Genomic DNA, 7500 nt, shown 5'->3' with positions numbered 1-7500 from the left:
CTCCACCACCACCACCACCACCATCACTGACTTTATATTAACAGATTTATATATTGAAGATATTTTTCCTTTTAGTTTTGAAGAAGAGGAGGAGGAAGAGGAAGAGGAAGGAGGAGGAGGAGGAGGAGGAGGGTTAGGTGTGGCCCTCCCTCCCCCTCCCACACCACTGCAGTCCCAGCCTCTGATTGGCCAGCCCTCAGCCAATCAGGAGAGAGACTTTATGGCCTTGCAGGTAAGTATGTTGTGGTACTGACCCCCTCCTAGTCACCCTTATCATGTCCCCTGTGCCACTTGAAGACCCCCACCAGACCCCCTCCTAGTCACCCTTATCATGTCCCCTGTGCCACTTGAAGACCCCCACCAGACCCCCTCCTAGTCACCCTTATCATGTCCCCTGTGCCACTTGAAGACCCCCACCAGACCCCCTCCTAGTCACCCTTATCATGTCCCCTGTGCCACTTGAAGACCCCCACCAGACCCCCTCTTAGTCACCCTTGTCATGTCCCCTGTGCCACTTGAAGACCCCCACCAGACCCCCTCTTAGTCACCCTTGTCATGTCCCCTGTACCAAAACACTAACTACTACTACTACTACTACTACTACAACTACTACTACTACTACTTCAGGTGGAGGAAGGCCGAAGGGAACTGGAGGAGGAGAGAAAGAGGCACAGGCTGGAGGTTGAAAACAAAAGGTCTAGATTTAGAATGATGACAACGACCACAGCCACCACCAGCACCTCCCCCACTAGTCTGCCTTTCTCTTCAAGTCCCAGCGAGGAGCACCCCGCCCTCCTCCCCAGCCTCCTCTCTCAACAGATGGGAGGTGAGAGGGAGAGAAAGAGACAAAGAGAGAAAGAGAGAGAGGACACCCACAATTCACACTGGAAATGTTCTGTCTTACTTTAATGCCTCTCTTTAATTCCTCAGGGCCCTGGACAGACTGAGAGAGGAACTGATGAAAGAGAGAGAGATAGAGATTGAAGAGAGAATTGCAAAGTGTAAGAGAGGAAGAAGAGGAGGAAGGAAATTAGATGACGAAAAACAGGTAAGACAGACAGAGAGAGGGAAAGAGAGAATGTAAGGATTAAAAACAATGATTGGATGGTAATTGGTGCAAGAAAAGAACGACGTTTGTTGTGAAGGATAGGCAGGAGACGGAGAAAGAAACACACAGAGGAATGAAGAAAAACATGAACAAAAACACAAGACAACAACAAATTCAAACACCAGAACGACACAATACACAGACAGAAATACAAACCCCAAGCTATCTACACATAAAAAAACACATTTACACACCTGAAAACATAACACATTACACACTTACACATCTGAAAATGCCCAAAAACTGTGTCCCTCCTCTACCTGGCTGTTGCTCACACCTGCACCACCAACACTTGATTTGAATTAGTGTGATGTGAGTAAACCACAGAAACTTTCAATCAAGTCATTACAGACACTGCCACACACACCCAGACACTGCCACACACACCCAGAAACTGCCACACACACCCAGACACTGCCACACACACCCAGACACTGCCACACACACCCAGACACTGCCACACACACCCAGACACTGCCACACACACCCAGACACTGCCACACACACCCAGACACTGCACACACCCAGACACTGCCACACACACCCAGACACTGCCACACACACCCAGACACTGCCACACACACCCACACACTGCCAAACACACCCAGACACTGCCACACACACCCAAACACTGCCACACACACCCAAACTTCAACCAGATGGCACCACTGCTATAACATCTATTTCTAAAGCTGAACTCTTTGCTCAAACCTTTGCTAAAAACTCTACCTTGAATGATTCTGGGCTTGTTCCTCCCTCTCTTCCACCTTCTGACTACTTCATGCCACGTATTAAAATTCCTTCACAATGATGTTTTCCATGCCCTCGCTGGCCTAAACCCTTGGAAGGCTTATGGACCTGATGGGGGTCCCTCCTATTGTTCTCCGAAACTGTGCCTCCATGCTTGCACCTTGCTAGTCAAACTCTTTCAGCTCTGTCTGTCAACATCTACCTTTCCTTCTTGCTGGAAGTTTGCCTACATTCAACCTGTTTCTAAAAAGGGTGACCGCTCTAATCCCTCAAACTACCGTCCTATTGCTTTAATTTCCTGCCTATCTAAAGTTTTTGAATCCATCCTCAACAGGAAGATTCTTAAACATCTATCACTTCACAACCTTCTATCTGATCGCCAGTATGGGGTTCCGTCAAGGCCGCTCTACTGGTGATCTTCTGGCTTTCCTTACTGAGTCTTGGTCATCCTCTTTTAGAGAATTTGGTGAAACTTTTGCTGTTGCCTTGGACATATCAAAAGCCTTTGATAGAGTCTGGCACAAAGCTTTGATTTCAAAACTACCCTCCTACGGTTTCTATCCTCTCTGTAACTTCATCTCAAATTTCCTTTCTGACCGTTCTATTGCTGCTGTGGTAGACGGTCACTATTCTTCTCCTAAATCTATTAACAGTGGTGTTCCTCAGGGTTCTGTCCTGTCACCCACTCTCTTCTTATTATTCATTAATGATCTTCTAAACCAAACTTCTTGTCCTATCCACTCCTATGCTGATGATACCACCCCTGCACTTTTCCACGTCTTTTCATAGACGTCCAAACCCTTTAGGAGGTAAACACATCACGCAGGGAAGCCACAGAACGCCTGACTTCTGATCTTTCTAAAATTTCTGATTGGGGCAGAGCAAACTTGGTATTGTTCAATGCCTCAAAAACTCAATTCCTCCATCTATCAACTCGACACAATCTTCCAGACAACTATCCCCTCTTCTTCAATGACACTCAACTGTCCCCCCTCTTCTACACTGAACATCCTCGGTCTGTCCTTTACTTATAATCTGAACTGGAAACTTCACATCTCATCTCTAGCTAAAACAGCTTCTATGAAGTTAGGTGTTCTGAGACGTCTCCGCCAGGTTTTCTCACCCCCCAGCTGCTAACTCTGTACAAGGGCCTTATCCGTCCATGTATGGAGTATGCTTCACATGTCTGGGGGGGGGGTTCCACTCATACTGCTCTTCTAGACAGGGTGGAGTCAAAAGCTTTTCGTCTCATCAACTCCTCTCCTCTAACTGACTGTCTTCAGCCCCTCTCTCACCGCCGCAATGTTGCATATCTAGCTGTCTTCTACCGCTATTTTCATGCCAACTGCTCTTTTGATCTTGCTAACTGCATGCCTCCCCTCCTTCCGCGGCCTCGCTTGCACAAGACTTTCTTCTTTTCTCTCACCCCTATTCTGTCCACCTCTCTAACGCAAGAGTTAACCAGTATTCTCAATCATTCATCCCTTTCTCTGGTAAACTCTGGAACTCCCTGCCTGCTTATGTATTTCCACCTTCCTATGACTTGAATTCCTTCAAGAGGGAGGTTTCAAGACACTTATCCACCAATTTTTGACCACTGCTTTGACCCTTTTAAGGGACTGGCATTTCAGTGGGCATTTTTATTATTAGATTTTTGTTGCCCTTTTCCAGTATCCTTCCTACATAAAAAAAAAAATATATATATATATATATATATATATATATATATATATATATATATATATATATATATATATATTTATATATATATATATATATATATATATATATATATATATATATATATATATATATATATATATATATATATATATATATATATATATATATATATATATATATATATATATATATATATATATATATATATATATATATATATATATATATATATATATATATATATATATATATATATATATATATATATATATATATATATATATATATATATATATATATATATATATATATATATATATATATATATATATATATATATATATATATATATATATATATATATATATATATATATATATATATATATATATATATATAGAGAGAGAGAGAGAGAGAGAGAGAGAGAGAGAGAGAGAGAGAGAGAGAGAGAGAGAGAGACCATAAGAAAATGAGAATTTATCAGAAATCCCAGAAATTGTTAGTGTTTTTAATTTTTCATGTTTCTATGGCAGGAATCGTTTAGTTGGGCAAGTCTTTCACCAACTACATCATTTTTTTCGGTTTCTTTTGTGCATTAGGAGTGATGGAATTGGTTCAGTCATATTCCAGTAAATTTTTTCAGTATTACGAATTGTTCAGGTGGTCGAATGTTCCAGCTATCGGTTTACTCCAGCCACCCCTCACTGAGCAGATATGAAAACAAGAGCCGCTGAGAGGTTTGAACTATTCGTCTGCTGCTTTTAGTGTTTGCGGTGCTGCTCCAAGTTGTTCTCTTCGCTTATTCCAAGGGCCATCAGTCGTGGCAAGAACCAAGTAAGATCATACAACTTCAGGCATTTAAGTACTTCAACAACTCGATTACTCTTTTTACTGGCAGTGGGTAGTGTTCCAGAGAGAGAGAGAGAGAGAGAGAGAGAGAGAGAGAGAGAGAGAGAGAGAGAGAGAGAGAGAGAATTATTATTATTATTATTATTATTATTATTATTATTGTTATTATTATTATTTAATAGAAAAAAAAAGTAGATTTGTTGTTTACATGAATACATTAAAAAAAAAAAAAAACTTTAATTGTTTAATAGAAATAAAAAAAAAATACGTAGATTTGTTGTTTACATGAATACATTAAAAAAAACTTTAATTATTTAATAGAAATAAAAAAAAAAAAAATACGTAGATTTGTTGTTTACATGAATACATAAAAAAAAACTTTAATTATTTAATAGAAATAAAAAAAAAATACGTTGATTTGTTTGTTTACATGAATACATTAAAAAAAAACTTTACTTACCCTATTTTATAATACACATTTCATACAAAAAACAGGACCATTGTGTTCACCTGCACCACGACACACTACCAAGCATGAGAAGCCAAAACTAAAATAAATAAATAAATAAATAAATAAATAAATAACTGCTGATGTTAAAATATTTCATTCAAAAAACTCGATAACTGTTCTTGATGTCAGTGGCGTTTGAAAAAATATATATTTCTCTTACGCCACAACATTCTATTAAAGTCGAAGGCAGGAACCACAACAGTAAAAACTGACTGTAGACATGAGAACAACTCCAAGAACTCGAATACTTCTTTTAATGTCAGTAGTGTTTGAAGAATGCATGCTTCACCTCCACAGCCACATTTCATTAACCTCGCAGGGGAAAAAAAAAAACAATTTCTGGAACTCATTACTCTTTTTGTCATTAGCGACTAAGAAAATAATCGACGACACTTACACTGCGTCCTATCAAGGTTGGTGGAGAAGCCATTGGACTAAAGAAAACCAAGAGTCCACTTCATTACACCTCTCCAGTCAGTGATACCTTTGGAAATTCTCAACTTTTCACCACAAAACGTTCCATCAAGGTCGGTGGAGAAGCCTGTGTTCTTTATATACCTGTGTGTGTGTGTGTGTGTATGTGTGTGTGTGTGTGTGTGTGTGTGTGTGTGTGTGTGTGTGTGTGTGTGTGTAGGGGGAGGAGGTTGCCGGTCTCTGTCTGTCTGCATGCCTGTTTGTATGTACGAGTATGGTTGTCTGTCTGTCTGCCCGTCTGCTTCCCCTGTCCCCTCACTCTCTCTTTCTCTCTCTCTCTCTCTCTCTCTCTCTCTCTCTCTCTCTCTCTCTCTCTCTCTCTCTCTCTCTCTCTCTCTCTCTCTCTCTCTCTCTCTCTTTCTCTCTCTCTCTCTCTCTCTCTCTCTCTCTCTCTCTCTCTCTCTCTCTCTCTCTCTCTCTCACACACACACACACACTTTTCCACTCCGCTTCGCCTACAACGAAACATCCCCCACACACCGGAGGAACTGCACACACAAGCAAAAATGGAACCAATTAATACAATATTTTATATGAGAGGAAAACAAGTACATCACAAACTGACGCACATACTCAAGGACGCCACGTACATAAACACAACTCCAGCAGAAGAAAATGAACATCGCCTCCTCAGGAAACCAGTAAACACATTTCGAAAAGCCTTACCTGAACCAATATATGAATAATACAACTGTTGTACTATTATTTTAGAAAACTAAATGAACTGAAACACCTGTGGGCGCAGACAAGACGGCATTTCTGTCATATTTCATTCTCATACTTCTGTCACTGTTCTTCACCCAACCTCTACTACTTCTTCTTTCAACCCCACTGTCTATCCCTCATTATCTGATTTGATCCCTCTTGTCTCACCAGCCACGCACATACATCAATAGCCTAAACAGGTGTATAGAAGCCTTACAAAGGACTCCACCACCACTTCCTCCTCCTCCTCCTCTTCCTCCTCCACGCTTAACCCACATGGCGTCTGTGTGGAGCAATTACTGAAGGGAAGAAAGAAGGTGAGAAGCGAAATAATGCAGAGCTGAAGGAGGGAAGTGGAGCAGGAGGTGGAAGAGGTGTAGTGGGTGCAGAGGAGAACAGAATGCAAGATATGAGCGCACAAGAGGAAAGAACGAGGGGGAAGAAGAGGGGAAAGAAGGGAAGAGTGAGAGTGGTAGAGGGTAATAGGAGGAAGGAGTGTAAAGCAAGGAAAGGAGTAAAAGAATGTAGAGGAAAGAAGAGAGGAAGGAAGGAATAAGGTGAAAAAGAGGGAATATGTAGTGTGAGACTGGGCAAGAGAAACGAATGAAAGGGTGCAAGAGAGAGAAAGGGTGCAGGAGAAAGGAAGGAAAGCGAAGGAGTGTGGAGGAGGGAAGGAAGGCGCGAATGGGGAGAGGAAAACAAGAATGAATGAATGTAAGGAAAAGGAAGGAAGGAATTGCAGTGAAGAAAGAAAGAAAGAGGGAAGGAGAGAATCGATGAGAGAAAGGAAAATAATGAATAACAATGGATGTGTAAAAGGGAAAGAGGCATTGAGTGGAAGCGAAAACGTGTTGATTATGAAAAGGAAAGAAGGAAATGAATGATAGTGAATGAAAAAGGGGAAAAAAAAAGGGGGAGAATCCACGTGAATAAATTGGGCAGAAGGGAAGGAGAGTAAGTGGAAAAATGGAAAGAAGAGGAAGTAGTAGGAAAAAGAAGAGATAAAAACAAAAAAAAAAGCACAGTAGCGATTTGTTACGAAAGAGGAAATACGAAAGAGGAAATAAAGTAGAGGAAAAACTATATAAATCCGATCACAATTCAGATTTAATTTCCTGCACGAGTTTGTTTTGTACTTTGTGTTGTGGTGGTGGTGGTGGTGGTGGTACAGGTGTTAACGGCTGTGGTTGTGTTGCTGTTGTGTTGGGGCTGTGGTGGTGGTGAACCAGATGGTGTGGAGCTGGGGGTTGTTGTTGTTGTTGTTGTTGCTGTTATCGATTTTTATATTGTTTTACAGAGAGAGAGAGAGAGAGAGAGAGAGAGAGGAGAGAGAGAGAGAGAGGAGAGAGAGAGAGAGAGAGAGGGGAGAGAGAGAGAGAGAGAGAGAGAGAGAGAGAGAGAATGTTAAAGGAAACCTGGT

The 7500-nt window shown here is 41.1% G+C and overlaps 2 long non-coding RNA genes across 3 annotated transcripts in view; both read left to right on the top strand.

Annotated features, from left to right (window-relative positions):
* Window positions 1-782, top strand: part of LOC135097290 (uncharacterized) — a 2298-nt gene extending 1516 nt beyond the window's left edge. For both annotated transcript variants that reach the window (XR_010265569.1, XR_010265568.1), the window contains 2 exons: window positions 76-232; window positions 628-782. This is a non-coding gene — a long non-coding RNA (uncharacterized LOC135097290). The remainder of the gene's footprint in view (window positions 1-75; window positions 233-627) is intronic.
* A 4440-nt stretch (window positions 783-5222) lies between these two features.
* Window positions 5223-7500, top strand: part of LOC135097279 (uncharacterized) — a 12758-nt gene continuing 10480 nt past the window's right edge. Inside the window, exon 1 of the long non-coding RNA XR_010265558.1 lies at window positions 5223-5428. This is a non-coding gene — a long non-coding RNA (uncharacterized LOC135097279). The remainder of the gene's footprint in view (window positions 5429-7500) is intronic.

This window comes from Scylla paramamosain, unplaced genomic scaffold, assembly GCF_035594125.1.
Source record: "Scylla paramamosain isolate STU-SP2022 unplaced genomic scaffold, ASM3559412v1 Contig16, whole genome shotgun sequence".
NCBI lineage: Eukaryota > Metazoa > Arthropoda > Malacostraca > Decapoda > Portunidae > Scylla > Scylla paramamosain.
This window is presented reverse-complemented; position numbering and strand designations above follow the sequence as displayed.